At 51.4% G+C, this 12173-nt stretch overlaps 2 long non-coding RNA genes across 3 annotated transcripts in view; one reads left to right on the top strand and one right to left on the bottom strand.

Moving 5' to 3' along the window:
* LOC112918286 (uncharacterized) overlaps positions 1-12173 on the top strand; it is a 60138-nt gene that overhangs the window by 11870 nt on the left and 36095 nt on the right. The window contains exon 1 of one of the 2 annotated variants that reach the window (XR_003234657.2): positions 11365-11582. The exons of the other annotated variant lie outside the window; for it this stretch is intronic. This is a non-coding gene — a long non-coding RNA (uncharacterized lncRNA). Of the gene's footprint in view, positions 1-11364; positions 11583-12173 lie in introns of those variants that run through there. 2 annotated transcript variants of the gene reach the window in all.
* LOC140598342 (uncharacterized) lies at positions 105-9939 on the bottom strand. Its single transcript, XR_012000714.1, has 3 exons — positions 9688-9939; positions 6905-7098; positions 105-1458 (listed from the first exon to the last, which is right to left on the bottom strand). It is a non-coding gene; the product is annotated as an uncharacterized lncRNA (long non-coding RNA).

Genomic DNA, 12173 nt, shown 5'->3' on the forward strand with positions numbered 1-12173 from the left:
GCCTGACGTGGGATTCGATCCTGGGTCTCCAGGATCACGCCCTGGGCCAAAGGCAGGCGCTAAACCACTTCACCTCCCACCTAAAAGGCCAGGGACCCCTTTTGCGCCACCCAGGGATCCCAATTTTATACATTTATGTATTAACAGTGAGAATGAAATTACTGTTTTCATAATACAAATTACAAAAATTGAAGCTCAAACTAGCAAAGCTGGTAGAAAAATTTAGAAGATACAAAGGTTCTGCAACAAAGCCACTATCCTCTGAAGGGTACTGGTGAGATTGTTATGTTTAACAAAAGGGGGAGCAGAATATTGGGTTGCCAAGGACTGTATCCGGTAGGTGAGGGTTTGTCAACCAGAATCAGAATCCCTGGGGTGGGGGGTTGGGGGGTGTTTTCATTTTCTTTTTTAAAAGATTTTTAAATTTATTTTGAGAGAGAGAGCATGAGAATGTGTGAATTGGAGTAGCAGAGAGGGACAAGCAGACTCCCCACTGAGCAGAGATCATGACCTGACCTGAAATCAAGAGAGTTGTTGGCCCAACTGACTGAGTCACCCAATACCCCTGGAGGGGTGGGTCTCACTTTCAAAAGCAAATTCCTGGGCCCTACCTATATTAGTCAGGGTTCTCCAGAGAAACGGAACCACTAGGGTATAGATAGGTTGAGACATAGACAAGTCCCGAGATCTGCACTGGGCAGGTTGGGGACCCAAAGAGGGTCGAATCAGAAGGCAGGAAGAGATCCAACGTTCCAGTTCAATGAGCCAGGCAGGAGTTGCTGCTCTTTACTCAGCCTTTTTGTTCTATTCAGATCTTTGACCAATCGAATAAGGACCCCTCACATGAGGAGGAGGCAGTCAGTCTGCTTTTCTCAGGCTACTCACTCAAATGTTAATCTCCTGAAACACCCAGAATAATGTTTGACAGCAGGTCCTCAGCACCCTATGGTCCTTCCACATCATCAGATAGTGCATACTGAAATTTGAGACCTTTGCAGGTCACTTGGAATCCTGGAAGGTTTTCAAGATGGGAAGCGATTTGATAAGATTATCTGGGAACCATTTACAAAGGGGTCCCTGGCCTTTGGGTGGGAGGTGAAGGGTGGTGGGAGAGGGAAGGTGAGATGGGATACAGTGAGGTAGAACCAGATTGGAGATCAGGACGCAGTGGTGAGAAAGCGGCTTCTCTACAGTGCTGAGGACGCCTGTTCCCCTCCCTGTTATTATCATTACAAATGACCCCAGTGCTTAGCTTAAATAATAGCAGATCAGGAATTTGAGAAGGGCAGCCCTGGGCAGTTGAAGCTTGCAATATCCTCTGTTGTTGCACTTAGATGTTGGGTGAGGCTTTTGTCACCTCCTTCGGACTGGGACCCACAGGAGGTCATTCATATGGGTGGCATTCGACACTACCTCTCTAGCATGGTAGTCTGACTTCTTCCATGGCATCAGGCTTCACTGCAAGAGAAACAGGCAGAAGCTTTTTCTGGACCTGGGCCCAGAAGTCACACAGCATCACATCTACTTTCTTTCTTTGTCAAAGCAGTCCCGAGCCTGCCCAGATTCAAGGGGAGGGCAATTAGTCCCCACCTCTTGATGGGGGCAGCAGCCAGGTCCCAGTGTAGAAGAGCATGTGAGATGGGAATACCGCAGCGATCTCTGGAAGATAAGTTCTGACATAGCTCCCAGGCCCACCTCTTTTGTCCTGACCTGCTTACTCCTTTTTTTGTTTTTGTTTTTTTTTAAGATCTAAAAAATGTATTTATTCATGAGAGACATAGGCAGAGGGAGAATCAGGCTCCCTGTGAGGAGCCTAATGAAGGACTCGATCCTAGGACCCCAGGGTCACCACCTGAGCCGAAGGTAGATGCTCAACCTCTGAGCCACCCAGGTGCCCCTACTCCTGTATACAAAACCTCCCACAAGATAACTCCACCTGAATGTCTCGTATTAACTCAAACTCAAGTCTAAAAATTTATCACAAAACTATCTCAATAATCTTTTTATTTTGTTATTGTGATAACCTTAAAAAGCACATAATAGACTACACCTTTTCTCTCTGCCTTTTCTTTCTCTAAAGATAACTTGCTACACACTCCTATCTTTTCTTCCTTCTTCACATTGGCTCTTGAATTCTCTTCATCCCCTGCCATCACCCGGTCCGATCCCTCCTCACCCCTTGGCCTTTGCTGCTCTTCCCACCTCCATCCCTTCCCTTGCTCCTATGCATTTACATATCCCAGCCTGGTTAGTGTTGCCCGAGTCCCACACTGCACTTTCCTCCTCCACATTCTGGAGTGGCCTCTAATGGAAGTCCATTCATCTTGCTTTCTGCCAACGAGTCCCCTGGAAAATGAACTGTGAAACAGCATAATTGAGCATGCAAGGTGTTTCTCCAGGATTGACTTTGAGATGGACACCTGCCGAAGGGAAGGTGTTGTGCCCAAGGTTGCGAATCCGAGAAACCACCAAGGAGCCGACACCGATGCAAGTACACGAAGGTTTATTTACAAGCTTGAGCTTGGGTCCAAGTATACTCCACACAGCAGAGCAGGGGCTTGGACCCTGAAGTGGGTTACAGCTGGTTTTTTATGGGCTCGTCTAGGGGATTTTCAGAAGGGGTGGAGGAAATTTTTTTTTTTTCCTTTCCAATATGGGGAAAGGGTGGGGGAGTTTCTTAAGATCTGATATGGGATTCTCTGCCGAGGGCATTCTGAGCTTTATTGTCTTTCTGATATGGGATTCCCTGCCTAGGACATTCTGCAGTTTTTCCTGTAAAGTTCAGCTCTTATTCCCAGGGGCCTAAGATGGCTGTACTTGTGCTAATGCTAAACTTGAGGTGGAATGGCCTTAATTTTTCTCGGCCTCCACAAAGGGAACAAGGTTTGGGAAGAAGAAGAGGTGGAGATGGAATCAGACCTGGCAACAGCTGTAGCCAACCCCCTGGGGAGCTCTGGAATTAAAAATCACACTGGTTGGTGGCCTTCAGTGTTGTCCCAAGATGGGCTTGGAGGCTAGTCCTTGACATTTTTGCACTGTTCTTTCATTAGGTAGGCCACAGTGGGCAGGAGCATCTCTCAGCACTTGGGGGACCCCCCTGAAGTAGCTGACAACAGCAGGTGTCTTCCCACAGCATTCCTGGGGAAGTCTTTCAGGCCCCAGAGCACACCCCACCCTCATCCCCCTGCTTCTTCAATCACATCCTCGGTGCCCGCCCTCTTGGTATTCTCAGGCTCACCTTCAAGTCCTTATTTCATTTGACCCTCAGCCAATTGCAGTCCAGCTAGGTTATACACTCTGGGGGGTAAAGAGCGCAGGCATGCCTCTCTTCCCAGATTTTCAGCACAGAGATAACTACGTTTCATCCATAGTCCAAGCTCAAGAGATGCTTGGCGACCTGTTAAACCAGAGTCTCTGATTAATGTAGAGATTGCTCAGCATGTACGGATTCCAGTTTCCATTCCCAGGGCAGAAACAAGCCACCGCCTGGTCGTCTTCCTGGGGGAGAGGAAAGGTAAAACCCACGCTGGCCACCCAGAATTTGCTGTGCCAGATCTGGAGGGGGACCCCAGGGCCTAGATACCAACCTCACTTTGCCTTGAGCAAAGCCTGATGTCCTCTCTCCCATCCCTTTCTTCCTCCCCACACAGCAGAGCCAGGGATCTTTCTGGTCTCACAGGGTGCTACATACATTTAACTAATTAATGGCTATAAAGTGTTGCCCAAGTGCCAAGTATAATTATGGTGACCAATTATTTTTGCCTGGAGAGGCAGCATTCCAGCCATTGTTGAGGGACAGAGATAAAAGATAGTGTGTTTTCTGGGGGCCCTGGAGAACCCGGGCTGTTTTCCTGCCCTCGGGCAATCAGGAACCTGGATATGGCTTTCTTCTACTTTGTCATTGTAGCTTCTTTACTGCTACAAGGAGATGGAAGTACTGGGGGCCAGAAACCACCAGCACGACGTGGCTTTGATGTACTTGGGTTCTGAGGACCACACATAGCAACACCTCTACCCAGACCCCAGAGAGCTTATGGATAAGACTCACTTGGGGTTTTCCCGCCACATCCCAGTGTCTTCAATTTAACAAGAGCCTCCACAACGATAATAATAACTTAAAAATTAAACCACTTTGGGGCCTCCTAAATGGAAGTTTCCATGTGACTTCTCTATTTAGAGTTCTGCTTCTCCCTCCGGGTAGATTTTATAAATAAGCATTGGGAATGCAGAACAGAATTCAATTTCCATATTGATTCTCTTTCTCTTTTCACATAAGAAACACCAAGTAATTTCCTACCTGTGACCTTTCTCCCTGAAGGTTTGTTGAGTCAGATAGAAAAGTAGAAAACTAAATAGGAAAGAAAGAAAAGGAGGAAACGAAAGTAGGGTAACAACTTAAGCAATGTATTTAGAAAGAAACTCGATTCCGTCTTGGGCCTTGAGATATATAGAGCCATCCTTGTATCCTCACTTTGCGTAGCTGAAGTTCTAGGCTAATGGTAGTTAACACTGGTTGCACACTTGCCTTGTGCCCAGCATGTTCTAAGGTGCTTTATAAGCATCATCTCATTTACTTCTCATGTTAACCCTGGAAGTAGATACTATTTAAAAAAATAATAATAAAAATAAATAAATAAATAAATAAATAAAGATGTAATTTATTTAGTTGAAAGTGAGAGAGTGGGAAAGAATCTCTAAACGGACTTCCTGCTGAGCCTAGAGCCTGACATGAGGCTTGATCCCACCACCCCAAAATCACCTGAACCAAAACCAAGAATTAGATGCCCAGCTGACTAAGGCACCCAGGCGCCCCTGGAAGTAATACTATTCACCCATTTTGCAGAGTAGAAACTGAGGCCTGTAGGAATTAAGTACTCCCAAGTGTCAGTCTGACACCATAGCCTGGACTCCTAACAATGTCACTCTGGGCAACACCATAAATGTGTATGAAAATGTCATTTTTATCAAGGAGACCCAGGGCACGGTAAGGTCCTGGGATGAAGATTCTCTCATGCCGGCTCATTCTGGACACCTAAAAAGCAGCATGTCCTACCCTGTTCACCCACTCAGGGATGACACAGTCTCATATGTTTTCTTGGTCACGTCTAGATCTCTGTTTCTTCTAGGAGGAAGTAAGTAAGTACTGAACCTCTTTTCTCTGAGTGAAATCTGAGTCCATGTCCAGTATTTATACTCACTCAGAAATAATCTTTAAAAGATGTTTTTTCAGGGCACCTGGGTGGTTCAGTGGTTGAGCATCTGCTTTTGGCTCAGGGCGTGATCCTGGAGACCTGGGATCAAGTCCCACATCCGGCTTCCTGCAAGGAGCCTGTTTCTCCCTCTGCCTGTGTCTCTGCCTCTCTGTCTCTCATGAATAAATAAATAAAATCTTTTAAAAATAAAAAATAAGATGTTTTTTCATATGAAGAACTTTCATGTATGCACCTAAGGGTTGTATACCTTCTCCCCTGCCAGCCTAGGACAGTCCCTGTCCCCATGATGTACTCTCAGAGCATGTTAGACTTTTCCTTCAGAGTGCTTATCATACTATGGAACCGTATACTGGCATGACTATTTGTATCACTCTGCCTCACCAGACTGTAAGCTCCATGGGGGCAGCGACTGGATCTGTGCAGCATCCCGAGGGCCTAGTACAATGCCTGGTACAGAATAGGTATCCAGAGACTTCTGGAGGAATAAAAGATGCTCTCCATGGCACAATTTGTTTCTGAGAAAGTGCTCTGTGGCAAACCTTCTTCTCTGAAACTTTTAAAGATCCAGTGAAATTTGCAGACAAAATCAGAAGTTTTCCACACACGATGATAATCATTTTTGAAATGAGAGTAATGGCCAGCTTTCTGCTATGGTCAGGAATATTGGTTCTGGAAACAGAGGCTCTGGTTCTTGTCCTCTGACTTGGAATACTACTCACAGCATGATGATGGTCCAGTGTTTTAATTTTTCAGTGTGGGGCAGCCCAGGTGGCTCAGCGGTTTCGCGCCACCTTCAGTCCAGGTTGTGATCCTGGGGTCCTGGGATCGAGTACTGTGTCAGGCTCCCTGTATGGAGCCTGCTTCTCCCTCTGCCTGTGTCTCTGCCTCTCTCTCTGTGTGTGTGTCTCTCTCTCTCTCTCTCTCTCTTTGTGTCTCATGAATAAATAAAATTTAAAAACCTTTAAAAAAATTCTCTGTGTGTCCATTTCCTCCTGGATAGAACGGGGCCAATGCCCACATCAAAGCAACGATGTAGAAGTTAAATGAGTTACAAATGAATGTTCAGAACTGCAACTGCTGCGTGGACATCCATAAATGTTGGCTGTTACTGTCAATGTTGGCCTTACCTTAGAACTCCTATAGATTTTTATGCTGCAGGTATGTGTCATTCTTAAAAATTCACAGGATATGAAAGTAAATTGAGGCCAGTTATAAAGGTATCTGAACCCTAAGTCCCTGCTGTCAAGTTGCCTTATAAGGCCAAAGAGCACGTCTCCCAACCCCAGCCTCCAAGGGTCATTTGTTTTATTGCATTTGTTCCATGGTTGCCAGAAGCAGGGAATTCCTGGTTTTCCAAGGCCTCTGGTTGAGCTTAGAAATTCGTGCTTGCCCTACCACCTGGTTGGAGGAGATGCCTTAATTCAGAGAACTTGCTCCATGAAGGGAGTGGGTCTCACTGAAAGTCATCCAAGTGGGACCATCACCCTCCCCTCCGCAGCCCTGCCCATTCTCTCTTCTGCTCCAGGACTCTCTTTCTAATTGCTTTGCTTTAATTCACCCTTTAGATTTTGGCCCCAGGCACCTCCAATGGCCAAGTTTTCTGACTAACAGAAATTCACTGCTTTGAGCACTTCACAAAAATGTTGACTCAAAAACCCACAAAAACGCAATAGGGTAGGCGCTAGCATTACCTCCATTTTACAGATGATGGCGCGGAGAGGACAAGAGGTTGGCTGACCTCCCCAAGGTCACTCAGCCAGGAGGTGGGAAGCCGGTGCTTGAAGCAGGCTCTGGGCCGAGCCACACCACACTGCCTCTGAAGGAGGGTCTCCCCACCCTGCCCCTGGGGAGCTCTCCTTGAACATTCTCCACCAGGTCTTGGGGCCTGGAAGAGAAACAAAGATGTGAGCTGGATCGTAGGGGTTGCCATGCTGGATTTTCGACTTATAGCCCCGGGAAGAAATGGGAATAACAATAGTAATAGTAATACATATATATTTTTTAAAGATTTTATTTATTCATGAGAGACACATGGAGAGAGGTAGAAGGAGAAGCAGGCTCCTCACAGGGAGCCCGATGTGGGACTGGATCTCAGGACTGTGCCAAAGGTAGACAGACGATCAACTACTGAGCCACCACTGGGCTCACCCATATGAGCTCCTTTTATGGTTGTTTTGAGCATTAACTTGCACATTAAGCACTTAGAACAGTGCCTGGCAAATAGCCCTCAATGCTTTTTCCTGCCTTTTTTGGGGAGTCCCATACATTCTCAGGAGACAGAAGCAGCAATGAATGCTTTTTTTTTTTTTTTTTTTTTTTTTTTTCCAATTAATGCTTTTGTAGAAAGAATGGTAAACTTGGAGTCAGGAGATAAGATCTGTGCGAGCCAGCTTTTGCCTACTGTATGGTCACATGTACAGCATTTTTCTTGTCTGAGGCCTCACTTTTCTCATCCCAAAATGGGTATGAAAATAATTTCATTCCGCCCAGACAGTGCCTGTAAAAGAGCATTGCAAATTCTAAATCTAAACACCATGGCAGCAGTGATTAAAGAATTGCCCCATTAAAAAAAAAAAAAAGAATTGTCCCATTTTGTTACTGTGGCTTCTGCTAGGAGAGGGCAGGCTGTTGCCTTTCAGACAGTCTTCAGACTAAAAGCACCTCTGCTTTTTAGACTTCTACCACTGGAGGTTCATTCTCCCACTGGAGAGTCTCCTGGGCTTTTTGGTTTTCAAGACTCCCTTATTAAGGAAGTCCGAGAAAGTGGAGAGGCCAGTGTGTCTTGGCGGAGAGAAGTCCCAGGAATGTGACTGCTGTCATGAAGGAACTGACAGGGTCTCATGGTGTGAAGAGATCAGACTTCAAGTCGCTTACCCAAGAGGCAGGAAGTACAAGTGACAAGAGGCAGCTTTGGTGTCAAAAAGAAAGGAAGAGCATTCTTTTTAATATGGCTCCCATGGGACGCCTGGGTGGTTCAGCCGTTGAGCGCCTGCCTTCAGCTCACGGCGTGATTCCCAGATCCTGAGATCAAGTCCCCTGTCGGGCTCCCTGTGAGGAGCCTGCTTCTCCCTCTGTCTGGGTCTCTGCCTCTCTCTGTGTATCTCTCATGAGTAGATAAATAAAATCATTTTTAAAAAATGAATATAGCTCTCAGAATGTGGAAAAGTCTGCCCCGAGAGTTCCCTGTCAGTAGAGGCATTCAAGCCGACTTGAGACCATTCAGTGGGGAATGGGACAGAGGGCCCTGTGGTGAAGTAGGAGGGGGGAACCTAGTGGAGTGGAGCCTGGGAATTCTAGTTGGTCCTAGGAGGGCTGCTCGCCAGGAGGTCCTGAGGGAGGGCCGGGAGGAAAAGGACTACCAGAGGGGCCGCTGTGGCACCCGGGCTGTAGGAGGCCGGGCTGTGGTAGGAGGCCGGGCTGTAGGATCCTGGGCCGCAGGAACCCGGGCCGTAGGATCCTGGGCCGTAGGAGGCCGGGCCGCAGGAACCCGGGCCGTAGGATCCTGGGCTGTAGGAACCCGGGCTGTGGTAGGAGGCCGGGCTGTAGGATCCTGGGCCGCAGGAACCCGGGCCGTAGGATCTGGCCTGTAGGAACCCGGGCCGTAGGAGCCCGGGCTGTGGTAGGAGCCCGGGCTGTGGTAGGAGCCCGGGCTGTGGTAGGAGGCCGGGCTGTGGTAGGAGGCCGGGCTGTAGGAGCCCGGGCCGTAGGAGCCCGGGCCGTAGGAACCCGGGCTGTGGTAGGAGGCCGAGCCGTAGGAGCCCGGGCTGTAGGCGCCCGGCCGGCTCTGCCGAGCTCGCGGTTTTCCCGGGGCAGGCCCAGCCTCCGCCTGGGCTCCAGAGCCCGCAGCTGCTCGCAGTCGTTGGCGAGGATGGAGCAAAGCCCGGGCCCGGGAGCCGCCCGCCGCGCCCCGCGGAGCCTCTGGCCCGGCGACCGGCAGGGGGCAGGAGAGACCGCGGGTGCCGGGAGCGTCCGCTGGGGGAACCGGGTCACTCGGTCCGCCGGCGGCCGGCGCCCCGGGGTGCGCGGCCTCCGCTTGCGACAGGAGGGCTCGGGGCCTGCACGGGGCGCCCTGGGCCCCCTGGGGCGGGCGAGGCGGCCGGGCCGGGCCGGGCCGGGGCCGGCGCAGCGAGCAGCCGTGACCCCCTGGGCGCCCAGCCCCGGGGCTGCGTTCGCAGGCGGCGGCCCGAGCTCAGGGCGAGGGTGCTCGGGGCCGGGTGCGCAGTCACACCTGCCTGCGGCCCGCTCGGGCCACGTAGGTGTTGCAGGACCTCGGCCCCCTTCTCCCGAGCTGGCGGCGGTATTGCGGAGATGCAGTCCGAGTGCTGGGAGCGTGCGGGACCTCTGCCGCGGGGAGGGCATGGCTGCGGGGGGGGGGGGGGGGCTACGGGGGGGCCTGCAGGGGGGCTAGGGCGGGCTGCAGGGCGGGCTGCAGGGGGGCCGCCTCGGGACCCGCCCACCACTTCTCTCACTGTACCTTGCTCGTGGGCGAGTCCAGAGCCTGGGGAAAGCAGGTCTGCGGCCCGCAGGCTGCCGCCTCTTGAGGCCTTTGAGGGCTGAGAAGCAGGGAGGTTGGAACAGGCCTGGAAGGCCAGGCATCAGGAGGATAGAATGCGGAAGGAGCCCCTCCTGAAACTCCAGCTGCTCCCGGGACCTTGGGAGGCCGTGTGTTTTCTCCACTCGCCTGCAGCAAGGCCCTTCCCTGCCGCCCCTTCCTCTCCAGTACAGGGGGAGGGCGCTGGTGCTTCTGCAGGCCCAAAGCTTGCTGCCTCTTAATGAGGAAGGAATCTTGGAGAACTAATTTGAAACCCCAGCTTTACTGATTAAAAACAAAAGACCAAAACCCTGAGGCTCTGAAAGCGGTGGGGCAGGGAAAGGAAAGTTCTTATCCTTGTCAATTGCTTCTAGAATCTTCATCCATCACTGTTTGGAAAAAGTGGCTGGATCGCCATAGTGAGCCGCCCAAATCTAGGAGTCTCTTCCTCTCCCTGAGGATTTCCCTTTGCCCACATCCTCCCTACTTCACCTCTGGCCACTTCTTACATTATCCAGCCTCAGGTGTGAGGCAGAGTGACTCCTCCCAGCCGCAGGGAGATCTTTCTTTCAGATTTTATTTATTTGTTTTAGAGACAGAGAGAAAGAGAGAGAGAACAGAGGGAGGGGCAGAGGGAGAAAGGATAATATTAAACAGACTCCTTGTTGAACACAGAGCCTGACGTGGGGCTTGGTCCCAGGACCCCGACACCATGACCCCAGTCAAAACCAAGTCAGATACTTAACTGCCTGAGCCACCCAGGCGCCCCACAGCCAGTGGTTCTGAGGTTGGGGAGGACTGAGCAGCATAATGTGATAAAACTAACTGATTCTAGTAGGAATCCCAGCACTGCTATGTGCTGGCTGTGAGACCTTGGGCAAAATATTTCCTATCCCAAGCCTCAGTTTTCTCCTCTGTAAAATGGGGACAGTGTAGTATTTTCCTTATAGCTATATTCCTTCCAGTTCCTTCTAATCTGAGCTAGGAAGGGAGAATAAACTCAACAGCCTTCCTTTTCCTTGGGAAAGCCCAACAGCAGGACCCCAAAGGAGAGGGGTGGGAGCCAAAAGCTGGGACCTTCTAGTCCAGCCACTAGGAGCTTTGGGGTGGTTGAAATAGCCTAGGACTGTGGCCCAGCCCATCTCTCCCCGCACAGTGCAGTGTGGCTGGATCCTGGTTGCCGTGCCTCTTTGCCCCTTAGTATCCTCCTCCGGGTGATGGCGAGGTTGAGCGCAGTGAGCTCCAGGGTCCCTGCAGCCCTGGGCCCCCTGACACTCGCAGCCGCAGAGCCCGGCCCTCATTCTTTGGGCTGCAGCCCGGGGCTCACACAGCCACTGCAGCTACGGAGGCAGCACTTGGCCACGCTCTGGCCCACTTCCCAGAGGAGGTCACTCGGCCCCAGGAAAGCCCCTGGTTTGCTGGTTTAGATGCTGTGAAGGGCCAGGCAACAGAGACTTTGGCCTATTGGCATCTGGTTCCAGCCAAAGCTTTTCAGGGAAGGAGGAGGAGGAGCTGTGGGGTTGGCAGAAGCCGTGAAAAAAACAGACTGGAGCTCGCAGTCTGCGGCCTTGCTTTGAAACCTACAGCTTCAGGGCGCCCGGGTGGCCCAGTCGGGTAAGCGTAGGCCTTGGCTCAGGTCGTGATCCCGGCGTCCTGGGTGGAGCCCCACGTTGGGCTCCCTGCTTAGCTGGGAGGCTGCTTCTCCCTCTGCCCCCCATCCCCGCTTGTGCTCTCTCTCTCTCTCTCTCTCAAATAAATAAATACGATCCTGAAATCCACAGCCTCGGCCACCTGGGAAACAGGAAGGTTCAAAAAGAAACAATGGCCAGCGGCCCAGGGTAAGTCTCCCAATTTGAAAAGTCCTGGTTAAGGGATGGATTCCATGTGAGGGGAGGGGTCCTGGCAGGAGGAGGCTCTGCCGAAGCAAACAGGCAGGGGTCAAAGCAGGCACCCCTCGCTGACTCAGGCGGTCCGCAAGCAGTGGTCGGGGTGTCCTCTGTGTGAGGCGGGGTGCCAGCGGAGGGGTCACACGGGCCTGGCTTGCGGGGCTCTGTGATCTACGAAGCATGTATGTGGCATGGACCGAGCCTTGTGGGGGGGCAGGGGGTAGGGGGGCTCCAAGGGCTCCCAGGAGGCTGCTCAGCGCTTCAGCTTGGACGGGTCAGGTCTGTGCCCTTGGGCGGTGAGTCCTGCTGAACGCCCGCCTCATTCATCCAGGGCTACACGTGCCAGGCACACTGGCCTCCACAAAGTCAGAGTCATGCGGTGACCTGTTGGCTGTTGCGATAGCTGTCTGGGGTCACCGGAGGCCGGGGTGATTGTGGTCATTCTGGTTTGCAGATACGCAAGGACCAGTCAGGAGTGCCTCACCCAGGTTGGCCAACTTCTGAGGCATGTCCAACTACCTTCCAGTCTTGTGTCCGTTCCAG

Source organism: Vulpes vulpes, chromosome 3 (genome assembly GCF_048418805.1).
Source record: "Vulpes vulpes isolate BD-2025 chromosome 3, VulVul3, whole genome shotgun sequence".
In the NCBI taxonomy this organism is placed as follows: domain Eukaryota; kingdom Metazoa; phylum Chordata; class Mammalia; order Carnivora; family Canidae; genus Vulpes; species Vulpes vulpes.